At 41.9% G+C, this 27,813-nt stretch overlaps 1 protein-coding gene across 1 annotated transcript in view; it reads right to left on the bottom strand.

Moving 5' to 3' along the window:
* The window catches only part of PCDH15 (protocadherin related 15), a 2,365,808-nt gene that overhangs the window by 1,314,397 nt on the left and 1,023,598 nt on the right, over positions 1 to 27,813 (bottom strand). The window lies entirely within an intron of this gene.

The following is a 27,813-nucleotide window of genomic DNA, read 5'->3' as shown; positions in this document are numbered from 1 at the left end:
ATATGTGAAAATCATTAGGACGTATCCTACGACTGTACAAATACCTTTAAGGCCTCTGCCACACTCACGTGAATTTCACGCACATGCCGAGAGACACGTATTTTCCCTGCGTGTTGCGTGCAGGTAAGTACGTGTCTCTGGTACGTGCGTGACACGTGTGTTCTACGTGTGCTATCCGCGATAGCACACGTAGAATCAGTAATTATTATACTCACCTGGTCCTTCCTGATGTCCGCGCTGCTGTCCGTGGTGCTGATCCTCGATCTCCAGGCCTCCCGTCTCCCCGCTGCTGCTGCTGCCAGGCAGTGAAGTGAATATTCTATGAGAATAATGAGCGGCGGTCGGCAGCAAGAGGCAGCAGCGGCAGAGACAGGAGGGCTGGAGAAGGTGAGTAAATGTTTTGTTTTTTTTTCACTGACATGTGTGTTTTCTCCGGCGCGTGTCACACGGGACCGCATCCACACTACACCCGTGTGGTACGGGTGCGGGCCGTGTGACACCCGTGCTGCCGGAGAAATCACTGACATGTCAGCGCTTTGAAAATTGCACACACGTACAAACGCACACGGACACACGTTCCGTGTGGTTTTACGTGTGTGTGCCTGCTACAATAGGGTAGCATTGGTTAAAGTGTCTCCGTGCCGCCGGGACGTGTAAAAAATGACAAACACGTACCGGAGGCACAGATGTGTGGCGCAGGCCTAAGGCTGTGTGCGCACATTGCGTTCTGCTGTGACAAATATTCCCCAGCGTTTTGTCACTGCATGTGCGTTTCAAAATGCAGCCGAAAAGCTGCGTTTTGGATGTATTTTGAGTGCAGAATGGATGCAGAATTCATGCATTCTGGAAGCTTGCTCTGCCATAGACAGAGTGGGAAAAGCATCCAAAATGCACAAAAGAAGTGACATGTTGCTTTTTAGAACACATCGATTTTGTAAAAAATTTGGCATACAAAACGCTGCGTTTTAAAACGCAACGTGCACATGAAATTTGCTAATTTCTCATAGACTTTGCTGGGTATGCAGAATGCATACGTTTACGCTGCAGTTTAAAACGCTGCGTAAATGCATGAAGAAACTCAACGTGCGCATATAGCCTAAAGGTAACCTGTTACCAGGTTTATCAAATATAAAATATGGCAACTACCTTTAAGGTTTCTAATACAGTATTTCAGTAAGATATATGTAAGTCACCAATTCCCTCAGCATAGTACAAAACAATAACTGTTATTATAACCCCTATGGGTGCGGTCGGGTCCAATAGTCATCAGGGGTCTTGCTTTGGTACCTACTCTCTCATCACAAGTGCCGTTTTCCATGTGGATGATGCATCCTACATCATCCACACATTTTCCCCCATTCACGTTCCTGCACAGACATACTTTGCTCTGCACTGCTAAGATGAGGCTCACCCATTCAATTTTATGGGTGCCATAAAAAAACCATGACATCCAATTTCTATGGACTCATTACAATTCTATAGCATCAAAAGCTGTAAAATGGCCCTGTAAATGATAAATAGCTGCTGAATACTGATGAGTGGACCTGGACTGTAAAAGTCTGGATCTGCCCGGTTAAAAAGGTTTGCGGTGCTAGCAGAATCCAAGGTTAGTGCAGCACGTGCGCGCCTATCTTCCTGTCCCTTCTACCAACATTTTTAATCTTTATATTGAGGTCCTCATAGACTTATATGGGGTCTGGATTCTGGACCGGAACCAGATTTTAAGAAAAAGGTAATACAGACTCGCCGGTCTTTGTTATCTGTGAGTCCGCTCATCTCTATTGCTGAATTAAAAAAATGGTTTGCACATGGACAGCACTTGGATGACTAGCTAAAAAAAGTCACAATTTTCTGGATGAAAATGGGACAGATTTTTTATACTATCATATGAACCTGGCCTTAGCGTGAAAATCAGAAGAAAGTCAGCTTTAGGCCCGTTTCTCACACTGACTTTCTTCACTGACGTGTAAAACACGCACATGTCCCTCCGTGTTCCGTGATTCATGGCACACGTGGGTTGTCCATGTGCAATCCGTGATCCGTGATTGCATATGGACATTACTCACCTGCCTTCACTGCTGCTGTCCATGGTGCTGAAGTCTCTGGCTCTGCAGCGTCCACCCACTGCTCTCAGCACCTACTTCCTGGTCGGCATTTCCTGCTCTCATGAATATTCATGAGCCAGGCAGGAGCTGCCGAGAGCGGAGCAGGCACAGCGAATCGCAGGCAAGGTAAGTTGAAAATTTTTAATATTTAATATGTCCGTGATTTTCTTGTACATGTTTCACTGATCACACATGGATCACACCATAGTGTGATCCGTGGGTCATTAGTGATGCCAGACAAAAACTGACATGTCTCCGTGCAGAATCACGTCCAAGGATGCATGCTGCATGGAGACACATTCAGTTAAAAATCACTGATGTGTGAGCAGACCCATTGATTATAATGGGTCTGCGTATGTCAGTGATTCTGGTATGTATAAAAAAAAGCACAAACGTACCAGAATCACTGACGTGTGAAAGGGGCCTTAAATTGAGCCCTGAATCACTGATAGCTGCGATCCAAGCTGAAATATGTCAGTTGGTAGCCATGAATCCTTGGCTAGTGAGCTGTCAACCTGCAAGGATGAATGAGATATGTCCTTAGTATAATAAGGGTTATGTGATGCTGGTTTTTATTTATTAACTTAAGAGCTTGTGGAAAAACAGGAACAATTACAGTATATAATACCTACTACATTGATACTGATACGGATTTACTGATCTATATAGAATTGCTAGTAGAACAATAACTGGCTCAAAAGTGGAACTTTTAGAATTGAGTTTGTGACAATCTGATAATTATATCGTACAGATACTCAAGTTCAAATAAGTTTTTTTTCTTGACAGAAAAATATCATACAAAGTGCTATAAAGGAAAACCCTCATTTAACCTTACATTTTCCCAAGAAGCTGGCATAAAAAGTGATTTTCCCTTTCACATAGGATTCAAAGGCCAGATATATTGTATGACTCACATTTCAATTCTATTAATGAAGGCTTTTCCCTTTCAAAATCTCTTTTTATATATTTCTCTTATTTCTCTTTTTGTATTGAATTACTGAAATAAATTAACTTTTTGATGATATTCTAATTTATTGAAATGCTTTGTATATTGTCATGCCCTTGGTCGCAGAGTCGGTTTCCCCTGGGCAGGGTGATCGATGTTCTCCCTTCAACTTTATTCCTGCCTCTGCTTCAGCTTCTGCTGGTGGCTCCGTTGCTGCTGCGTGGTGTGTCACTCACCCTGTTTGCTGTGCTGAGTGTTCTCCCGCCTACTTCTCCTCCCAGAACCTGCGTTCTCTCAGTAGTTCCTCTGGGAGCACGCTTAGGCGGCACACACCACACTCTGCTGTAATTTAAAAGAACAGTACACCCGTTCCTTGTTATGCTGATTTTGATTGCTGGATTCCTTCCTCTTTATAAGGCTCCTTTTTCCTACTAGTGGCGCTTGGGCAACGTGCTCATTTCTTAGAAACGTTGCTAGGGTTCAGGTCCTCACTGCAGGGCTCTGTACTCTCTTACTGTGCTCTGCTGTGCAAGATACGTACCTTTCTCTCTCCACAGAATCTCCTGCAGCTGGTCTGTCATTCCTGTCTTCACTGCATGCCTTGTATTCCCTTCTGCCAAGTTTACCTCTGTGGTCATTCAGTAACCCTCTGGACTCTTTCTACAGCTGATCTGCTTCACCAGGAAAAATGCAGAGCATTCCAGATTCCTTCGCCTACAGGATCAGCTTCCCTTTCTTTGTGCAGAGCATTCTGGATTCTCTTCTCTGATTCAGCCGGCATTTTACTATCTAGTTGGAACTCCTAGGGACTGTCTGGGGCTGTGATTGCAAAAATCCCTGTATAGGGGTTCCCTTGCCAGTAGCTCCTCTGGCGGTGTTCAGTGTGAGTCATTCCTCCGGCAAGCAACTGCCGGACCTTCTGGGACTGTGCTGTGATAATCACTGTAAAGGGGTTCCCACACCGGTTGCTCCTCAGGTGGTGCTAAGTAACATGACCCTTTGGGCTCTCTCATCTTCTGCTCTTGTTTATTATCCCTTTAATAAATCATCTTCTTTTTTCCCCAAGTTCTCTCTAGTCTCTTGCTGTATTGGGTAATCTGCTGCCACCATGCACCCGGTGGTCCAGCAAATCTACAGAAACATATCCATACAAAACTTCAGCCAAAAAATATGACGCCTCCCTGACGAAGGCTACCGCCGAAACGTGCGTTGGTGGGATCTGACGCCATTCCAGCAATGAGTAAGTGGTCTTTGGTTTATTTACTCTCATTTATGTGTGCCACTTTAGACTATCCTTCTGTCACAGGGTTTCCTATCATTGATTGACACACTATAGTTGTACTGTGACCGGGTCTTTTCTTTAGTGTTGGCTTGTCTTACGTTTTTTTAAACCTGACACTTTTCTCTCCTCTGTTCTGGTACGCCACCTTGTGCACTCCCATTGTTACTGCACCTCATATTATATCTTAATAATTTTTCACAATAAGGATTACTTATTTTATGTCTGTTCTCTGATTCTTATTTGTGTGAATTGGTTTGAGCAACATATCTATGCCTAAGCGGCGTGACATATATGTTCTATCTGTCAAGAACCTGGATAGAACACTTACGTGAAAAACAAGCATCTGAATAAAGCCTAAGGGTGCCTCACTATTATTTTAGGATTCTATACTTGAAAAGTTGTTTTACCAAAGTATTTTTACTAAGGATACTTGTACATTTATTGTTTTTCTTATCAAAAGTAGAGATTATTGAAAATTTTGAGTTATGCTTTTTTTTCCCAGGTCTTTTCTTTTTAATATTTTATTTATTAATACAACAATATATCTAATAAAGAATGTGGTCATTTCATAGTGCATTTACAGGTGCGCAAATTGAATACAATTTACTTCACAAAATCAGGTCATTGCCCAATTTTTGTGTCCAGCCAGGTACAACTAGGCAGCTGGAGATTGAAATCCGCAGCGCAGGTTGGCCCAACCTTTCTGGCCCCCCTCTGCGAATTGCAGTCCGCAGCCACCCCAGAACATGGCGCTTTCATAGAAGCGCCATCTTCTGGCGCTGTACCCAACTACTCCAGCGGCCCTGGTGCCGGGTGGCACGCTGGGTAATAAGGGGTTAATACCAGCTTTGTTTTACCAGCTGGTATTAAGCCTGAGATTCTCAATGTCAGGCCAAGTTTGACCAGGTCATTAAGAATCTCCAATAAAGGGTTAAAAAAAGACACCACACAAAGAAAAAATACTTCATTATAAATAACTACACAGACACACTTAGAAACTCCATCTTTATTACTCCCTCTCACCCCTCCACGATCCTGGTCTTCTGTCTTCTTCAAGTCATGTAGCTCCTCTATATCACACAGCACAGGGAGGAAGAACACTGCTGCTTCCCCGTGCTGTGTAATCCAGCAGAGGCTGCGGCGGGTTGGTAAGCAGTGATGTCACCGCTGCCACCATTGCCATAGTAATCTACTGAGTGGGTTTCTATAGCAATGGTGATCTCCAATCAGCTGATTCACGGAGCCGCTATTCAGTGGCTCCTGCATAAGCCGCTTAATAGCCATGCCGGTTAAAAGGGAGTTAACTCCTGCTGCTCCTGCAGAAGCCAGTGCATAGCTTCCTCGGTAATCAGCTGATCAGAGATCACCGATGCTATAGTAACCCACTCGGTAGGCTACTATTGCAAATGTGGCAGCGGTGATGTTACGTCTCCTAGTACCTACACTATCTACACCCTAAATCTGTCCCTAGCTCAGCACCACCAACCCCTACACTAGTTGACTGTGGATCACACTGCCGAGCACAGCTCCGTCAGCTGTCATATAGAACTGATGACGCTGTGCGGCCAGCCAATCGCTGTAATGCCACAGCCATGTTGGTTGTGGCATCACAGTGTGTGACAGCCAATCCCTGGATGTGGGCTGACTCTGTAATTACCGCCCACATGCAGGGAGGGAGAACCGAGCATCTGCCCGTGCATCTTGCCAGACTTGGAGCTCGCCGAGTATCCCGAGCACTGAAATGCTCGGGCAAGCACCGAGTAGCGGGGAGCATGCTTGCTCATCCCTAATCATGTCTCCTTCTTCAGGACCAAAAAAAGGAAAAATCAACAATATATCTTTATATTTCTATATACAATACAATATATCCATATACTTTTCCTTCTTTCCTTTTTTTGGTCTTGAAGAAGGGGACATAATCCCTGAAACATGTCGACCTATGAAATAAAACACTTTTATTTATTGAATCAACAATTGTTCTCCTTTTTGGTGACAGCGCAGCATTAACCCCACTTCTCCTCTCCAGCACTGAAGATCTTTCCACGTGCGGCTGTGGCAGTCGCCATTACTTTTATGCATGCTTAGTGGTTGTGACTTACACCACTCTATAAGGTGAGTGTAATTTCTTGAACACCGCATTTAAATATCTAGTAGGACCCTATTTGCGCTCTTTGTCCTCAGCTTTTCTAGTAGCAATTTAGTGATGAACAATGCTTTTTCTAGCAAGATGGAGACCATGTTACAATGCAAAAGTGACAACTAAGTGGCTCGGTGAACAAAACATTAAAATTTTGGATTTATGGGCTGGAAACTCGCCAGATTTGTATTCCATTGAGAACCTATGGGCAATCTGCAATAAGCTATTAGACAAGCTAAAAACCCATAATTTGTGATAAATTCTAAACACTAATTAGGCAAGAATGGGTCTCTATCAGTCAGAATTTTGCCAAGAAGCTAATATCCACCATGAATGGGCAAATTGTATAAGTATCGGAAATTAAGGGACACAACTTTCAATATTGAGTCCATGCATAGGCTTGGTGTATCTGTCAATATAAAGGAAATCTGTCAGCAGGTTTTTGCTTTCCCATCTGAGAGCAACATAATGTAGAAAAAGAGACACTGATTCCAGCAATGTGTCACTTACTGAGCTGTTTGCTGTCATTTTGATGAAATCAATGTTTTCTCTGCGGTTGATATAGCAGTTATACAGCGCTTATGAATATGCTGGACTACCTGGCAGCATGCCAAGTGGTCCTGTAATGATAATCTACTGCTAATTAAATATGGATTTAATAAAAATTACACTAAGCAACCAATTAAGTTAAACACTGCTGGAATCAGGATTTCTGCCCCTACTCAGATTAGGTGGCAAAACTTGGTAATTCCTTTTAAAAATTTATAAATCACTTAAAATTCAAATCAGTAACCATAGAAACATTTAAGTAAATTATCTAAGAACACTGAATCTTATTTTTTTAGTTTCAGGTTTAAAACTTTGGCCTAGACCTTACTGTGTGTATTGTATGTATTAATGAAAATTCATAAGACTCTCAATAGCTACTTTCTATAGTGCTAATATATATATAACATATCCAGCAACCCTTAAGAGCTAAACCATCAAATTTTAACATTCTCTACATAATATATATATATATATATATATATATATATATATATATATATATATATATTGTACAGCTTTAAAAACGGTTGTTTGTCCCATTAATTCCACCAATAATCTTTAAGGGCTCTGATTTAGTTGTCAGAAGAAGCTTTATTTTTCTTATTGTGTAGTAGAATTCTTTGTGCTATGGTTTGCTGTTATTATATTACATGGGTGAATTACTACATAGAGAAACAAAAAAAATAATAGCTTTTCTGACAATAAAAATAATGTATTGCTCCAATCCAGAAGACTTTAAAAGCATTTCATGCTACGGCTGCCATAAAATATAATGTATTTCAGCTTTAAACTAACACATTGGAAGTACATAATTGACTTCAATCTAAATATTCGTCTTCATGTTTCACCATTACATCCTCCTTCATGTGTTCTGTACCCCATCTTATTGCAGCTTACCAGACTTCAGCGTACATCCTTAAATTATAACAGAAGTTTCTTTTTACATTACAAACAGCTACTATATCCTGTTTTTACGAATATATTTTCTTTGCACTGGAGATTATTTATTTAAGGAGGTAGAAAAAGCTTCAGCAACTGTTTGTTACAAGTGGTAACAGCATTTTACTTCTAAACCTAATCATGTCACTCGCTATGCTTAGAAGTGGAATTACAGCAAATATGTTACCAGATTTCAAAATATAAGCTGCATACATTAAATAGATATCTTAGATCTGAAGAGACTAGTATACCTACTTTGAAAACCCAGCCTTAGGCCACCTTCACACGTCAGTGATTCTGGTACGTATGTTACTGTTTTTATATGTACCAGAACTAAAATCAATGGGTCTGCGCACACATCCCTAATTTCTCACTGACCATGTTTCCGTGCGGTGTACATGCGTGTCCATGTCCATTCTCTAACATCACTGATGTTTCATGGACCACGCAGTGGTGTGATTTGTGTGACACGTACCAGAGAAATCATGTGTCTGTAAAATACAATTATATTTATACTCACCTGTCTCCAGCAATGCTGTTTTCAGTGCTGCTATCTACTGCTTCCAGGCCGGCTAATTATACTCATGAATAATCACTGCATCATGACCAAGAAGTAGCAGCAGAGGAGAGACAGCAGTGGCCGGAGACAGCAGTGCAGGAGACTTTAACACCACAGACAGCAGCGGCATGGTCAGGTGAGTATAGAAGTCTCTCTGTGTGTGCTATCACGGATAGCACATGGAGAACACACTTGTGCCAAAATCACAGCACATGTAGGGACATATGCATCTTTAACATGTCAGTGAAAAATGCGTGTGTTTCATTAACGTCTGAAAGAGGCCTTTTGCTGAGCTTACAAGGAGACTGGTGTTTTCACTGTATATACTGCAATACTGTGGCATCACAGTTACCTAGAATAAGTGAACAGATGATAAGAGGCTTAAGCTACTCAACAGGACTAAAAATAAGTATATATAAAAAAAAAAGAAAAATTCCAATCACCCCACTTTTTCCCAATTGAAAGTAAATAATTAAAAAAAAATAAACAAATAAACAAACATGTTTGGAATTGTAATTTCCATAAAAATTGTGATATATCAAAATGTACAAATAATCTGATCGCTAAACACTGTGAGGAGAAAAAATAAAAATGCCAGATTTGCGGTTTTTCTGTCACAACACTTCCCTAAAAAAAATGTAGTATAGAGTGATCACAATCTCATACCTAAACCAAAACAGTATCATTGAAAACATCAGTTTTCCATTAAAAAAAAGACTCACACTCCATTGAAAGAAAACTGAACCTGTAAGGCTATGTGCGCACGTTGTGTCGGAGTACCTGCAGTTTATTCTGCACGTTTTCCTTCCCTTGGTTTTTGACCAAATGGCTTTTGGCCATTTTTTAGCGCTAAAAACGCATGCGATTTTACCGCGTTTTTAGTGCGTTTTTAGCGCTTTTTACCTGCGTTTTCACCTGCGTTTCTGCAGATGCGTTTTTTAGATCAAAACACTGAGAAATAAAGTTGAAATAGTCCAAATGAATGAAAAAAAGACTAAAATGAACTTTAAATTAAACTATATTGAAAATTATAAATTTTAATGAAATATTAGTGGTTATGCATATTTTTAGTGAAAAAAAGGTAAAGTTTATTAATTTTTTACATTTAAATTTTCGGTTATTGTGTGTGTGTAAAGGAACATTAGAACCCTTTAATTTTTGGCCAGAAAAGCATGCATTTTTGGTTCCAAAAACGCAGTGGAAAAGCAGGTAAAAAGCGTCAAAAACGTAGGAACTGTGATTTTGGTTGCATTTTGCCATTTCTCATTGACTCCAATGTTAGGCTATGTTCGCACGTTGCGTTTTTTTCCGCGTTTCTGCAGCATTTTCAGCAGCAGCGTTTTTGCGCAAAAACGCATGCGTTTTTGATTGCCAGCAAAGTCTATGGGAAAAGCAGAAATCCTGTCTGCTCTTTGCTTTTTTTTCTGCAGCGTTTAATTTGCATATTTGTGGTCAAAAACCATGCTGAAAAAGAAGCAGCATGTCAGTTGTTTTTGCCATTTCTGCAGCGTTTCCTTAACATTGGAGTCAATGAGAAATGGCAAAATGCAACCAAAATCACAATTCCTGCGTTTTTGATGCTTTTTACCTGCTTTTCCACTGCGTTTTTGGCACCAAAAACGCATGCTTTTCTGGACAAAATTTAATGGGTTCTAATGTTCCTTTACACACACACAATAACCGAAAATTTAAATGTAAAAAATTAATAAACTTTACCTTTTTTCACTAAAAATATGCATAACCACTAATATTTCATTAAAATTTATAATTTTCAATATAGTTTAATTTAAAGTTCATTTTATCCTTTTTTTCCTTTTTTTCATTCATTTTGACTATTTCAACTTTATTTCTCAGTGTTTTGATCTAAAAAACGCATCTGCAGAAATGCAGGTGAAAACGCAGGTAAAAAGCGCTAAAAACGCACTAAAAACGCGGTAAAAACGCATGCATTTTTAGCGCTAAAAAATGGCCAAAAGCCATTTGGTCAAAAACCAAGGGAAGGAAAATGTGCAGAATAAACTGCAGGTACTCTGACGCAACGTCCGCACATAGCCTTAAGGAAACGCTACAGAAATGGCAAAAACAACTGACATGCTGCTTCTTTTTCAGCATGGTTTTTGACCACAAATATGCAAATTAAACGCTGCATAAAAAAAAGCAAAGTGCAGACAGGATTTCTGCTTTTCCCATAGACTTTGCTGGCAATCAAAAACGCATGCGTTTTTGCGCAAAAACGCTGCTGCTGAAAACGCTGCAGAAACGCGGAAAAAAACGCAACGTGCGAACATAGCCTTACTGGTCTCAGAAAATGGTGAAAAAAACGCATATTTTTTTTTTACAAATTTCTATTTTTTTCTTCAAAAATTTTTATAAAATGAAAGTTTAGTATGATCATAAATGTACTGTACCATAAATGTACAGGGTTTCAGCTCACTTTGACCACTCAATAAATACTGTAAATACAAAAAACGATGTCAGATTTACATATTTTTCACTGTTATTTAGTTCATGGCACAGTTAAATGAATGATGTCAATCAAATTAGAACTCATATAATAAAACTAGCCCTCATATACCTCTGACAATGGAAAAATTAGAAAATATATAGCTCTGGAAGAAAGAGGGGAGAAAAAACAAAAACTCACTTGTCCTCAAGGTATCAATTATATAAATAAGAAACTGTAAAGAATCCCTTTTTATTAAATAAAAAAGAAAAAAATCAATTGTAGACACATATTCAATTTTGCTTGAGGAACCAAGTTTTACTCTATCTGTGACTGGGGAACTCGTCCCGGCTCTCTTCACTTACAAATAATATTGATTTTTAAAAACAAAAAAAATATATGTTTTAGCAAATATAGAATACATATAAGAATGTATTCTTTCATACTATTCTTGTAGTAGTTTTATTTCAACATATGAAATTTTTATAGCTTTTAGGCCTAGAACACACGGCGAGTAAAATCGGAAAAGTGGAATGTGATAAAAAAAATCGCATTCCACTAGGAACAATTTTACTCTATCAGGCAGTTCTCATCTGCGATTTTTTTTCTCAGGCCGAATTACACAGAGAAAGTAAATGCAGCATGCTGCAAGTGTATTTGGGAGCCGTATTCACGTGCACTCATAAAAGTCTATGGGTGAAAGTGAAACATTGGACTGCATCAGATGACAATGGAGGAGATGGAAAAATTAATCCCTCCCTCTGTTCCACAGCTGCGATCCGATCGGATCACTGTATAATGACACTCAGCTCAGCTCACAGCAGAGTGAAAGCCAAGGGTCATTAGCATATTGCATCCGATGTTCTCGCATTGGGTGCCATTCACTTGTGTGGTCCTAGCCTTAGAGAAATATCATGAGGAATAGACAAGTATAAACTTATGATACCATAGGTTATCCATACATAATTATTTTTAATAAAAAAAATCTGAAAAAATGGTGTTGACAACCTTAACATCTTTGAGATAGCCATGCAAATGTATAAGCAATGGTTGCATGAAATTATCTAACAAGGCACTAAGGGGTACTTTGCACGCTGCGACATCGCAAGCCGATGCTGCAATGCCTAGCGCGATAGTCCCCGCCCCCGTTGCAGCTGCGATATCCTTGTGATAGCTGCCGTAGCGAACATTATCGCTACGGCAGCTTCACATGGACTCACCTGTCCTGGGACGTCGCTCTGGCCGGCGACCCGCCTCCTTAATAAGGGGGCGGGTCATGCGGCGTCACAGCGACGTCACACGGCAGGCGGTCAATAGGAGCGGAGGGGCGGAGATAAGCGGGATGTAAACATCCCGCCCACCTCCTGCGACTTCACACACAGTTATGTGTGCTGCCACAGTAGCGAGGAACAACATCGGACCGTCGCGTCAGTGTAATCATGGATTACGCCGACGCTGCACCGATGATATGATTACGACGCTTTTGCGCTCGTTAATCGTATCATCGAACCTTTACACACTACGATGTCGCATGCGATGCCGGAAGTACATCATTTTCAATTTGACCCCACCAACATCGCACCTGCGATGTCGTAGTGTGCAAAGCCCACCCAAGTCTCTCACTGGGAGACCCATTGCCTACTACTGTTCATTTCAGAAATGTAGGGAATTTTTCTTTGCCTACTGCCAATGAAATGGCCAGCCCATAGTCCTAATCAAAACCCAATAGAAAATCTCTGGAAAATCCTTGGTGGGAAAGTTATGGCCTAGAACCAGTCAAAGAACTGTGGAAGAGACTGGAAGAAGCGTGAACCAAAATCCCACTAGAGCAGTGTGAGAGACTAGTGATGTCCTGTGGGTGCAGATGTGCTGAAGTCATTCACAGCGACGGCCGGTACACGTCCTACTGATTTGTGACTGTTGTTACATTCAGAAAATGTATTTATAATCTTTCTTTGTGCTACAGTCATTGCTGTTCTCTATTTATGATCATCACGTTTTGAGCAAAATATAGGTTTAATGTTGATAAACTTTGGATCTTTTGTAAAACACCATTCTAGTGGCATGGCGTATCCCTTACAAAAGACCTTCAAATGCTAATCAATGTAGATTACATTATTTCTGAAAAAAGCAAGTGATCATACATTATTCTCTAATTTTGATCTCTAGTGTAGAAGTCTATAGGTATTAGCTATTTATGATGCAGTAGGATACTGCAATGAAAAAAGAAAAAGGCTATATTTGAAGAACAGACAATTCAGACAAATTTCACCATTTAGCTCTTAATATGCATAATTGGACAGTAACATTTCTCTCCTTGTATCAAAATGGAGATGCCAGATTGTACCACCTGTTTAGGGAACATTTTAGTTCTAGATATTAATTAAAGAAATATTTTCATGTTTATAAATTTCTTTAGTTGCAAAGTATGAAAATAAGGAAAATTGCTCTAGACTTGCTTTTTCTACCTGGTTTGGTTTTCAAGGTACAAGTACTTTTATCTTACATAGTGTACAGCTTTTGAACATGAATCTTGGCCACTAGTACCTGGTTGAGTGTGTACAGAAGTTACATTCCTGGATAGGTGATAAGTAAACCCCAAACATTGCAGCAATCTCTTTTCAGCCTAATGATTTTTATACAGCAGTTAGCTGCTCACCTCCTTTTCCCTCCCTCTCAGCTCCTGGCAAGCTGCTCTAATAAGTCTTGCAAAATTATCAACTCCCAGCATTGGCTGCTTCTAGAAAAGTTCTCCTAATTTCAGTTTAGACTTTCCTGAGCTATGCTTGTTCAAATGTCCTGTTATCACTATCATGCAAATGTCGCAATAATTGTGAAGACTCAGAACAAGCTGATTATGTTACGGCAGAACTTGTGTTGAGCTTCATATTTCTATAATGACAGAGTCCAGAATAGGAAAGGTACGGCACACACCAGGATCCAGCAAGTTTCTTTTATTGAGATGAGGTGCATTAAAAGCGGCAGAAGCACAGCATACACCAAGCCCCTTCACGGACGATGGCCGTTTTGCGTATGAATATGCTTCCTCGGGTCCATTTGATGGACCTGAGGAAGCGTATTCATATGCGAAACGGCCATTGAGGTGCATTAAAAGCGGCAGGAGCAGAGCAGACAGCGAGCCCCCTCACGGACAATGGCCGTTTCGCGTATGAATACGCTTCCTCGGGTCCATTTAATGGACCCGAGGAAGCGTATTCATACGTGAAACGACCATCGTCCGTGAGGGGGCTCACTGTATGCTCTGCTCCTGCCACTTTTAATGCACCTCATCTAAATAAAAGAAACTTGCTGAATCGTGGTGAGTGCCGTCCCTTTCCTATTCTGGACTCTGTCAGTGCATGCTAAGCTGCTTTAGACGTGCACCTCGTTGCCAGCTACGTGGAGGAGCCTTGTCCATACCTTGGATAATTACCTTTGCTGATGCATGTGGGTGGTTTGTGCGGCAATTCTTGTATGTGGATTTTTCTTATATTTCTATAATACTGCAGTGCATGCCTGCCAGAAAAAGAAAGTAAGGAGGCTGCAGAGTTGTGAACTGCCCAAAGGGCGACTTGTTAAAAACTCTTTAAGCAATGAAAATAACAAAAATGTCCATAAAAATTAGTTGTGCATTAACTAACCATTTCTCCTTTATATTCTATTTTCCAAAATAGATGATTTTCGAGGTCATCATATTTGACAGGGTCTTGTAAAATGCAGCAAATACTACATTATTTTGATGCCTACAACTATAACCTTAATCTATTATGATAGAGATGTGAAAAAAACATGAAATTGGGCAACTGGAAAGAGAGCTATAGAAATGATTAAAAACTACGGGTCAACAGATGCTTAACAGGAGATCATTCTTGCGTGTAGAAAGCAGCTGGCTAGAATCTAATTAGACACCCTGCTTGTGATAACTGCTTCATTAACTAATTGATTGCTACATGTTTGCATTAAAGATCACTTTAGGCAGCATATGCTTTGTAGGTATTGTTTTTTTATGCTCATGCAAATCACTAAGAATTAGATCATCTTGAGATGGGTATTTGATGCATTTGAAAGACATTTTCATAGTCATTGAAGTGTTATTAAAAATGTCTTAGCAATAGAGTCCAAATCCATTTGTAACAGATACACATCAGAGAGCAGAAAGGAGATGATTATTCAATTAGAAGATCATTAGTCATAACTGATATGCATAATCCAGCTATGCTTATCCTTCCAATAATAAAAAAGGTACTGAATTGTAAGAACAAATCCTAGGCTATGCTAACTAGAATGTGCAAAAATTAACACACATATTATATTAAACATTATATTAAAGGATGTTGTAATTAAAAAGGAAAATGGTAAAAATTTAAAACAAAATAATAAAATTTTAAACTGACAACGACAATGATTAGATGCAGTACCAAACAAATACATAGGGGAAATAATACTTAGGATCTTTCGCTGTATATTTTTTATTTAAAATTAGCAGCTTCTCCAATTGATGTGGCCAAACTTATCTTGGATCTGTTTTTCTTTTTCTCCTGTGCCCCCTCATTCCACAGTTATGCCCCCTAGAAACAAGGATGAAAATTTCCCATGCAATTAAAGGGGTTAACCAGGACTATTTTAGATTTTTACAAAGGGCCTAAGAACTAACAGGTAGAGTGAGGAAACCTCAGGCTCAAGGCTCAGGGTTTTGGCTTCGAAAATGACGTAAAAATCCTCATGGTGAGTATCGCGCTGTGCTCGTATCTGAGTGATTACCTGCATTGTCCGCACTGCTGGAAGTGTTTGTACGTCACAAATTAGGCTTTCATTCAGCATACTGAGGTGTTTTATTCACGGAGAAATAAAAAAAAAACCCAAAAAACGCCCACCTTGCTCCAGAAATGTTTTGCTATTAGCCTAAAGCAAAACATTTCTGGAGGTGGGCGATGTTTTTTCTTTTATAATTTGTGACAAAAAAACACTTCCAGCAGCATGGACAATGCAGGTTATCACTCAGGTACGAGCACAGCATGATACTCACCGCAGGGATTTTTAACTAATTTTCCGAGCCTGAACCCCAAGCCTTGAGCCTGAGGTTCGCTCATCTCTACTAACAGACAGGCAGTGGCTAACTATCTGTTCTGCCTAATGCAGATGTCTGCCAAGGCAGAGCTGTCACAGACCACCTTTGTCAGTGATTCTGAGGCTTCCACTAATGACATGTTGTCAGAGCAGCACTTTTTCTTCCACTCTGATATGATGACGGGGTCATTACTGCTGATGTAATGATTATTAACAGCTGACTCCTCGCTGCCTAACTGCAGGGAGCTAGCTGTTAATCAACAAGACATTAGCAGTCATAACCTGTCAACAGAGAAACCCAAGAGAGCAAGAGCTGCTCTGTTGATGTGAAACAGCAGAATTGCCGGTGGTAGCAGTACGGGTAGGACAGGCAGGTAATTGTCAACTACCTGCTTGCCAGTTCTTAGATGCAAAGTAAAAAAATAAGATAGTGCAGCACAACCTCTTTAACAGGGTTTATAACACAGATTTTCTTTGTGAATCTGGCCATGTTGTCATTGGCAAATGTCAGAGGAGAAAACAAAGATGTCCACAGAAAAGATCTGAGGTATATTCCTGGTTGGTTGAAGAGAAAATTTGAACCATTATTACAAAGGCCATAATTTGGAACATGGAGCACAGGAGAAAAAAAAATCAGTTCCAGAATCAATGGAGAAGCACCAATTAGAGAAGACACTCAGTTTAGAAAAAATCCAGTAATAGCTTATCTTGAACCCCTTATAACAGGCTGAAAGAACTGACAGGACTATTTGTTTTGCCTCTCTACATTTCAACAACCATAGCATTTTGATATTGTTCACTGATATGGCTTACCTCTGTAAATCAAATTTTGTGGGGGTATTTCAGTGATTCCTGAGAATTTGAATTTCTAAAGTCCAAATTCATCTTCCTAGGTCCATAGTTTTGCATTAATACTGTGAGGCGAATACCCCAAATTTAATTGAAAATCAGTTGTATACATAAGTGGTTAGTTAAAAAAAAGATATTTAATATATAATAAAACTTAAAAATATTTTATAGGAAATTTTTTATAGGAAATCTGTTTTTGACCTAGGGAATGGTCTTATCATAATAGTGGTGTTTTGAAAAAGTTCCATGATAATTTCTCTTGTAGTTTTAAAAGGTAAAATAATAGAGGATATTTAGTAGAAAATCAACTCCTGAAACATCAGAAGAGGTTATTTGAGATTAGTCTGAAAATATTTTTATCCTATTTTACCATCAAATATGTTCAAGTAATAAAATCCTCAACATCATCTGAAGGGTTTTCTCCACTTCTTGCCCAGACTACAATGGGCCTTTCAATTGCATAACCTTGGCATTGAGTGTTATGCACTTTCTTGAAGACCATTGTTCATTACATTTGCAGGAAAAAAAACACCTTTTTTGCCAGACTTTTATACATACAAATTATATATTAGAGAAAGAAACACTGTACACAATCGAACAGCAGTTGTTGCTTTACTTATGTATTTTGTCTCATTTTGAAAAGTGTCTTTCGATAACCAAAGTGTCTTTAAATCTTGTGTTTACTCCAGTTTTTCTATGCTTACCGTAGAACACATAATTTCCATATACATTATAGTTCACTTGTTCAGTTTATGGCTTAAAATTATTATTATTATTATTATTATTATTACTACAATTGTGTGTCATTTATTGTATGCCAAAGTTCTGCTTAAACTAACCTTAAGAAAAAAAATTGCATTTTTTTTCTGTGTCAAAGCAATCTTTGAGAACCATCAATCACAAGCTCTGGGCATGAATGTTACCTTTGACCACTTTTTTATTGTATTATTTCTTTATCTGTAAGGTTACCCCCAAGATATCAAATGAATACATTCACTGTCGTGTGATTTTCCGTTCTTGCACTTTTGTTTTTCCTTTTTCTAAGAGCTACACCTTTTGTATTAGCAATATGAGGGTTTATTTTTTTGCATGACATGTTGCACTTTTGGATATCAGCTTTCATTTTAACATGTAATACACTGGAAAACGGGAAAATAATTCCAAGTCTGTTAAAATTGCAAAAAAAGTGTACTTCAACAATATTTTTTACATTTTATTTACCATGTTCACTGTACAGTAAAACTAACCTGGCCACGTGATTCTTTAGGTCAGTACGATTACACAGATATGAGACAAGTAGAATTTTGCTTGTGCCGCAATTTTCTGAGACCCATAATGTGAGGCTATGCGAGGATGTATTTTTGCATCTTAAGTAGAGTTAAGCGCGGTTCTAGGTTCGTGGTTCTCCAGTTCGCAGCTCGAGTGATTTTGGGGGCTGTTCTAGATCGAACTAGAACTCGAGCTTTTTTGCAAAAGCTAGATAGTTCTAGATACGTTCGAGAATGGTTCTAGCAGAAAAAAAAACAGCTAATTCCTAGCTGGCTTTCCGCTGTAATAGTGTAAGTCACTCTGTGACTCACACTATTATGAAATTTCAGTGTATAGTGTGCGGGAACAGCGCCTTCAGATCACTGCTGTATGGATAATGGCGATCGCCATTTTTTTTTTTTTTTTCCTTGTCTTCCTTCCCTAAGCGCACGCGTGTAGTGGGGAGGGCCAGAATGTCAGCCAATCCCAGACACATACACAGCTAAGTGTACTTTTAGCCAGAGAAGCAACGGCATGTGTGATAGGATGTAAAAGTCACATGTCCCTGCATTATAAAACCGGACATTTTCCTCCAGCACGCCATTATCTGCCTTCTGCGTCCTTGGTGTCAGACATCACTTGCGCAGCTCCGTCCTGAGTCCTATCGCCGATACTGCTGTATGCGCTCCATACACAGCGCTGGACAGCTTAGGGATAGCACTTTCTATCAGTCCTTTTAAGGGCTCGTACCGGCAGGGTCAGAGCCATAGGTGACAGGTCCTGAAAACAGAGTTTAACAGCTACACAAGATGACAGCGTCTGTGTAGCTAAGGTCAGGGATTTCCTCGCTGCATTTCCCCATTAGGAGGGAATAGAAAGGCAGGCTTCCATTCCTCTACCCAGAGCCCCACAACCCTGGCACTGTACCCTCCTGTCCTCTGCACATTCAAACTCATTATAACTAAGCCATTATACTAGCAAACACTGAGTGTACCTAGTGGCATCCTAAACGTGGCTATTGGACTTCTGTATAGTCCCAGTAGTGCACAGATATTTTCAGCACCTCTGCCTGCATTGCACACTCAAACTCATTATAACTAAGCCATTATACTAGCAAACACTGAGTGTACCTAGTGGCATCCTAAACATGGCTGTTGGACTTCTGTATAATCCCAGTAGTGCACAGATATTTGCAGCACGTCTGCCTGCATTGCACACTCAAACTGAAAGTTACTAAGCCATTATACTAGCAAACACTGAGTGTACCTAGTGGCATCCTAAACGTGGCTGTTGGACTTCTGTATAGTCCCAGTAGTGCACAGATATTTGCAGCACCTCTGCCTGCATTGCACACTCAAACTCATTATAACTAAGCCATTATACTAGCAAACACTGAGTGTACCTAGTGGCATCCTAAACGTGGCTGTTGGACTTCTGTATAGTCCCAGTAGTGCACAGATATTTGCAGCACCTCTGCCTGCATTGCACACTTAAACTCATTATAACTAAGCCATTATACTAGCAAACACTGAGTGTACCTAGTGGCATCCTAAACGTGGCTGTTGAACTTCTGTATAGTCCCAGTAGTGCACAGATATTTTCAGCACCTCTGCCTGCATTGCACACTCAAACTCATTATAACTAAGCCATTATACTAGCAAACACTGAGTGTACCTAGTTGCATCCTAAACGTGGCTGTTGGACTTCTGTATAGTCCCAGTAGTGCACAGATATTTGCAGCACCTCTGCCTGCATTGCACACTCAAACTCATTAGAACTAAGCCATTATACTAGCAAACACTGAGTGTACCTAGTGGGATCCTAAACGTGGCTGTTGGACTTCTGTATAGTCCCAGTAGTGCACAGATATTTGCAGCACCTCTGCCTGCATTGCACACTCAAACTCATTAGAACTAAGCCATTATACTAGCAAACACTGAGTGTACCTAGTGGCATCCTAAACGTGGCTGTTGGACTTCTGTATAGTCCCAGTAGTGCACAGATATTTGCAGCACCTCTGCCTGCATTGCACACTCAAACTCATTATAACTAAGCCATTATACTAGCAAACACTGAGTGTACCTAGTGGCATCCTAAACGTGGCTGTTGGACTTCTGTATAGTCCCAGTAGTGCACAGATATTTGCAGCACCTCTGCCTGCATTGCACACTCAAACTCATTAGAACTAAGCCATTATACTAGCAAACACTGAGTGTACCTAGTGGCATCCTAAACGTGGCTATTGGACTTCTGTATAGTCCCAGTAGTGCACAGATATTTTCAGCACCTCTGCCTGCATTGCACACTCAAACTCATTATAACTAAGCCATTATACTAGCAAACACTGAGTGTACCTAGTGGCATCCTAAACATGGCTGTTGGACTTCTGTATAATCCCAGTAGTGCACAGATATTTGCAGCACGTCTGCCTGCATTGCACACTCAAACTGAAAGTTACTAAGCCATTATACTAGCAAACACTGAGTGTACCTAGTGGCATCCTAAACGTGGCTGTTGGACTTCTGTATAGTCCCAGTAGTGCACAGATATTTGCAGCACCTCTGCCTGCATTGCACACTCAAACTCATTATAACTAAGCCATTATACTAGCAAACACTGAGTGTACCTAGTGGCATCCTAAACGTGGCTGTTGGACTTCTGTATAGTCCCAGTAGTGCACAGATATTTGCAGCACCTCTGCCTGCATTGCACACTCAAACTCATTATAACTAAGCCATTATACTAGCAAACACTGAGTGTACCTAGTGGCATCCTAAACGTGGCTGTTGGACTTCTGTATAGTCCCAGTAGTGCACAGATATTTGCAGCACCTCTGCCTGCATTGCACACTCAAACTCATTATAACTAAGCCATTATACTAGCAAACACTGAGTGTACCTAGTTGCATCCTAAACGTGGCTGTTGGACTTCTGTATAGTCCCAGTAGTGCACAGATATTTGCAGCACCTATGCCTGCATTGCACACTCAAACTCATTAGAACTAAGCCATTATACTAGCAAACACTGAGTGTACCTAGTGGGATCCTAAACGTGGCTGTTGGACTTCTGTATAGTCCCAGTAGTGCACAGATATTTGCAGCACCTCTGCCTGCATTGCACACTCAAACTCATTAGAACTAAGCCATTATACTAGCAAACACTGAGTGTACCTAGTGGCATCCTAAACGTGGCTGTTGGACTTCTGTATAGTCCCAGTAGTGCACAGATATTTGCAGCACCTCTGCCTGCATTGCACACTCAAACTCATTATAACTAAGCCATTATACTAGCAAACACTGAGTGTACCTAGTGGCATCCTAAACGTGGCTGTTGGACTTCTGTATAGTCCCAGTAGTGCACAGATATTTGCAGCACCTCTGCCTGCATTGCACACTCAAACTCATTAGAACTAAGCCATTATACTAGCAAACACTGAGTGTACCTAGTGGGATCCTAAACGTGGCTGTTGGACTTCTGTATAGTCCCAGTAGTGCACAGATATTTGCAGCACCTCTGCCTGCATTGCACACTCAAACTCATTATAACTAAGCCATTATACTAGCAAACACTGAGTGTACCTAGTGGCATCCTAAACGTGGCTATTGGACTTCTGTATAGTCCCAGTAGTGCACAGATATTTTCAGCACCTCTGCCACAAATTGCACACTCAAACTCATTATAACTAAGCCATTATACTAGCAAACACTGAGTGTACCTAGTGGCATCCTAAACATGGCTGATGGACTTCTGTATAATCCCAGTAGTGCACAGATATTTGCAGCACGTCTACCTGCATTGCACACTCAAACTGATAGTTACTAAGCCAATATACTAGCAAACACTGAGTGTACCTAGTGGCATCCTAAACGTGGCTGTTGGACATCTGTATAGTCCCAGTAGTGCACAGATATTTGCAGCACCTCTGCCTGCATTGCACACTCAAACTCATTATAACTAAGCCATTATACTAGCAAACACTGAGTGTACCTAGTGGCATCCTAAACGTGGCTGTTGGACTTCTGTATAGTCCCAGTAGTGCACAGATATTTGCAGCACCTCTGCCTGCATTGCACACTCAAACTCATTATAACTAAGCCATTATACTAGCAAACACTGAGTGTACCTAGTGGCATCCTAAACGTGGCTGTTGGACTTCTGTATAGTCCTAGAAGTGCACAGATATTTGCAGCACCTCTGCCTGCATTGCACACTCAAACTCATTAGAACTAAGCCATTATACTAGCAAACACTGAGTGTACCTAGTGGCATCCTAAACATGGCTGTTGGACTTCTGTATAGTCCCAGTAGTGCACAGATATTTGCAGCACCTCTGCCTGCATTGCACACTCAAACTCATTATAACTAAGCCATTATACTAGCAAACACTGAGTGTACCTAGTGGCATCCTAAACGTGGCTATTGGACTTCTGTATAGTCCCAGTAGTGCACAGATATTTGCAGCACTTCTGCCTGCATTGCACACTCAAACTGATAGTTACTAAGCCATTATACTAGCAATTTATGCTGCCAGTTTAAGGGCCCTAGTTGCATTGTCAGGGATATTTATTCTTTATTATTCTGCTGTTAATAAAGCTAGACCACCGCTGCAATCTACACCACCTCTCAATTTTTACTACCACATTTTCAGTGCACAATCTTGTTGCAATCAACATGAGTGGCAAAATGACAGATGCTGGTGGAAAGGGGAAGAGGCGTGCTGGAAAAGGAAAAAAAGGGTTTGTCCGTGGGGAAGGTGGCAAAGCTCCATTATCATCTGCTGAAGATAGACCATCTACCAGCAAAAGTAAGATGTCTACTACTTACCGTGGACAATCCGATGTGCTCCCTTTTTTACGGACACGAACAACAGGAACAAAGGTAGATGATGGCCAAAAAAGGAAAATGCTTGAATGGATCTCAAGTAGTCCAACAAGTGCCCTCTCAGCCACTTCAAGTACCGCATCCAAAAAACACCAGTCCTCTGAGTTGTCATCCCAATCAAACTTGCTTTCTCCCAGCTCTGAAGTCTCCATCCGCCCTGCACAGTATAGTGGAACTGAGATGGCTGAGTCTGCAGAGCTGTTCAGTCACACTATAGCCTGGGAATCAGAGGTCTGCTCCCAAGCTACAGTGAGTACAGACCAGGAAATGGTCTGCAGTGATGCCCAGAACCTTTGTGACTCTGATTCAGGCCGTGAGGACCAAGTTTCTGAGCATAATGTTGACCCTTTGTCACAAACTGTAACACCTGTGGTTATAGACAATGAGGAACATACTGATGAAGATGAGACGCAGATACCCGATTGGGATGACAACTTAAATATTCGGTCAGGGCAAGAAGAGGCTCGGTCTGAGGGGGAGGGGAGTGCAAACACAACAATTGATGATGAAGTTCTAGATCCCACCTACTGTCAACCCACAGTCAGGCACTCGAGGAGGTCAACAGAGGCAGTGGAGGAGGATGCAACCGACGACGAAGTTACCTTGCGCCTTCCTGGACACAGTCGGAGCACTGGTAGCACGTCTACAACTGCATCCTCAGCCACCACTCTGCCTCTGAGCACTAGTCGGGGGGGGCTCAGCAGGTCGCATGCCCTCTAAGCCTTGCCTAGCCTGGTCCTTTTTTGACATAGAAAAAGATCGCCCAAATTATGTGATGTGGAAAATTTGTCGTGAGTCTGTTAGTAGAGGTCAAAACCTCAGCAGTTTGACAACTTCTTCCATGAATCGTCACATGAATAAATATCATAGGTCCCGGTGGGAAGCTCACTGTGCTGCAAAGCGGCCTAGCGGAGCGAACCATCCACGGCCTGCCCCTTCCAGTGCATCCGCGCGCTCTTCATCTTCTAGGACTGTGGGGACAGCTGTCAGACCTGGTTTTCCACGCACAACTTCCACCACTGTAACCGCAACAGGCAGTTTGATTGGTAGGTCGTCAGTTGGTTTGGAAGGGGAAACAAGTGAGTGTGTACAGCTCTCTCAGACATCGATAGCACCAACGTTGGATGAAGGCAACATCATGTCTCCGCCTGCACTTTCCTCACAAACCTGCATTTTTCCAGGGACACCCTACTCAACACCGTCTACACACAGCAGCCAGATCTCTGTCCCTCAGATGTGTTCAAATAAAAGGCCATTTCCTGCGACCAATGACAAAGCTAAGAGGTTGACTCTATCCCTCTGTAAGCTCTTTGCTACCGAAATGCTGCCTTTCCGCCTAGTGGAGACACAGGATTTTAGAGACCTTATGTCTGTCGCTGTGCCCCAGTACCAGATGCCTAGTCGCCACTACTTCTCTAAGAAAGGTGTGCCCGCGCTACACCAGCATGTCGCACACAACATCACCGCTTCCTTGAGAAACTCTGTGTGTCAACGGGTGCATTTCACCACCGATACTTGGACCAGTAAGCATGGACAGGGACGTTACATGTCGCTGACTGGGCACTGGGTAACTATGGTGATAGATGGTGAAGGGTCTGCTGCACAAGTCTTGCCGTCCCCACGACTTGTGTGTCAATCCTCTGTCTGTCCAAGTTCCGCCACTGCTTCTGCCTCCTCCACCTCATCTGGGTCCTCAACCTCCGCCCCAAGCCTGCCTGGTCAGGCCACCAGCGTTCTCACTGCGCAGAAGGAATCACGCACTTCTCATTTCTATGCTGGCAGCAGAGCGCAACGGCATCAGGCGGTCTTTAGCTTGACATGTCTTGGGAATAGGAGTCACACAGCTGAGGAGTAGTGGTCAGCTCTGCGGTCAGAGTTTAATAAATGGTTGTCTCCACTCAACCTGCAGCCTGGTAAGGCCGTGTGCGACAATGCTGCAAACCTGGGTGCGGCCCTTCGCCTGGGCAAGGTGACACACGTGCCTTGTATGGCTCACGTGTTGAACCTTGTCGTCCAGCAATTCTTAGCACACTATCCCGGCCTAGATGGCCTTCTGACCAGAGCACGAAAACTGTCTGCTCACTTCCGCCGTTCAACCGCCGCAGCTGAGCGACTTGCATATCTCCAGAAGTCTTTCGGCCTGAAATGCGATGTGGCGACATGCTGGAATTCGACTCTGCACATGTTACAGCGACTGTGGCAGCACCGCCAAGCCCTGGTGCAATACGTCATGACGTATAGCCTGGGCCAACGAGATGCAGAGGTGAGGCAGATCACCCTGATGGAGTGGTCTCAGATCAAGGACCTATGCACCCTTCTGCACAGTTTCGACATGGCGACGAATATGTTTAGCGCTGACAATGCCATTATCAGCATGACAATTCCAGTCATTTACATGCTGGAGCACACGCTAAACACTATTCGGAGTCAGGGGGTGGGACAACAGGAAGGGGAGGAACTACAGGAGGATTCATATGCGCAAGGGACAACAACATCACCAAGGTCCAGACATTCATCATCACCAACGCAGCAGGCATGGGACCATGGGGGACAGGGATCAACAAGGGCGCATAGTAGCAGGCGAAATGTTGAGGAAGGTGCAGGAGAACATGAAGAAATGGAGGACGAACTGTTCATAAACATGGAAGACTCAGCAGATGAGGGAGACCTTGGTCAAATTTCAGTTGAAAGAGGTTGGGGGGAGATGTCAGAGGAAGAAAGAACGGTTAGCACCTCTATGCCACAAACACAGTGTGGACTTGGTCCGCATGGCTGCGCAAGACACATGAGTGCCTTCTTGTTGCACTACCTCCAACATGACCCTCATATTGTCAAAATTAGAAGTGATGATGACTACTGGATTGCCACACTATTAGATCCCCGGTACAAGTCCAAATTTTGTGACATAATTCCAGCCATAGAAAGGGACGCACGTATGCAGGAGTATCAGCAGAAACTGTTACTCAATCTTAGCTCGGCTTTTCCACCAAACAACCGTGAAGGTGCAGGGAGTGATTCTCCCAGTTGTAACTTGACAAACATGGGACGGTCTCGTCATCTTCAACAGTCTACCCGTACCAGTGGGACTGTATCTGGTGCTGGTAACAGCAATTTTATGGAATCTTTTCATAATTTTTTTAGACCCTCCTTTGCAAGGCCACCAGAGACAACAAGTCTGACACATAGTCAACGGCTGGAGAGGATGATACAGGAGTATCTCCAAATGAACATCGATGCCATGACTTTGCAAATGGAGCCTTGCTCCTTTGGGCTTCAAATCTAGAAAAATGGCCAGAGCTCTCCAGTTACGCCTTGGAGATTTGTCGTGTCCAGCTGCCAGCGTTGTCTCTGAACGTGTCTTCAGTGCTGCTGGGTGTGTGCTGACAGATAAGCGCACGCGTCTGTCCAGTGACAATGTGGACAGATTAACGTTCATCAAAATGAACAAGTCATGGATCCACCAGGAATTTACTACCCCTGTGTCATCCTGGGGAGAGTAAATGCTTCTGGATTTGGAATGTGCTTGATGCAAATCTAGCTGTGAAGTGTACAACTAGGGCACAAGTGCTGCCACTGAATGGGTGGGTGTGTGTGGGGCACAATTTTTTGAAAAAAGGGAGACTCCGCTTGGAGTAACCCTTGCTTGCTGTGTTTTTTAAAAATGATCCAAGATGAACAGAGCTGGGATCAGGAAAGACTTTGCTACCTACCCCGGTGTCATCCTGGGGACGGTTAAGAATAGCGTATTTTTGAATGTGCTTGATGCAAATCAAAACATCCTGTTTGCAACTAGGGCACAAGTGCTGCCACTGAATGGGTGGGTGTGTGTGGGGCACAATTTTTTGAAAAAAGGGAGACTCCGCTTGGAGTAACCCTTACTTGCTGTGTTTTTTAAAAATGATGAAAGATTAACAGAGCTGGGATCAGGAAAGTCTTTGCTACCTACCCCGGTGTCATCCTGGGGACGGTTAAGAATAGCGTATTTTTGAATGTGCTTGATGCAAATCAAAACATCCTGTTTGCAACTAGGGCACAAGTGCTGCCACTGATAAGGTGTCTGTGTGGCCCAATTTTTTGAAAAAAGGGAGACTCCGCTTGGAGTAACCCTTGCTTGCTGTGTTTTTTAAAAATGATCCAAGATGAACAGAGCTGGGATCAGGAAAGACTTTGCTACCTACCCCGGTGTCATCCTGGGGACGGTTAAGTATGGCGTTTTGTTGAATGTGCTTGATGCAAATCTAGCTGTGAAGTGTACAACTAGGGCACAAGTGCTGCCACTGAATGAATGGGTGTGTGTGGGGCACAATTTTTGGAAAAAAAGGAAGACTCCGCTTGGAGTAACCCTTGCTTGCTGTGTTTTTTAAAAATGATCCAAGATGAACAGAGCTGGGATCAGGAAAGACTTTGCTACCTACCCCGGTGTCATCCTGGGGACGGTTAAGAATAGCGTATTTTTGAATGTGCTTGATGCAAATCAAAACATCCTGTTTGCAACTAGGGCACAAGTGCTGCCACTGAATGGGTGGGTGTGTGTGGGGCACAATTTTTGGAAAAAAAGGGAGACTCCGCTTGGAGTAACCCTTGCTTGCTGTGTTTTTTAAAAATGATCCAAGATGAACAGAGCTGGGATCAGGAAAGACTTTGCTACCTACCCCGGTGTCATCCTGGGGATGGTTAAGAATAGCGTATTTTTGAATGTGCTTGATGCAAATCAAAACATCCTGTTTGCAACTAGGGCACAAGTGCTGCCACTGAATGGGTGGGTGTGTGTGGGGCACAATTTTTGGAAAAAAAGGGAGACTCCGCTT

This window comes from Anomaloglossus baeobatrachus, chromosome 5 (genome assembly GCF_048569485.1).
Source record: "Anomaloglossus baeobatrachus isolate aAnoBae1 chromosome 5, aAnoBae1.hap1, whole genome shotgun sequence".
NCBI classification, from domain to species: Eukaryota; Metazoa; Chordata; class Amphibia; order Anura; family Aromobatidae; genus Anomaloglossus; species Anomaloglossus baeobatrachus.
The sequence above is the reverse complement of the archived record's forward strand: the minus strand, read 5'-3'. Positions and strand labels throughout refer to the sequence as shown.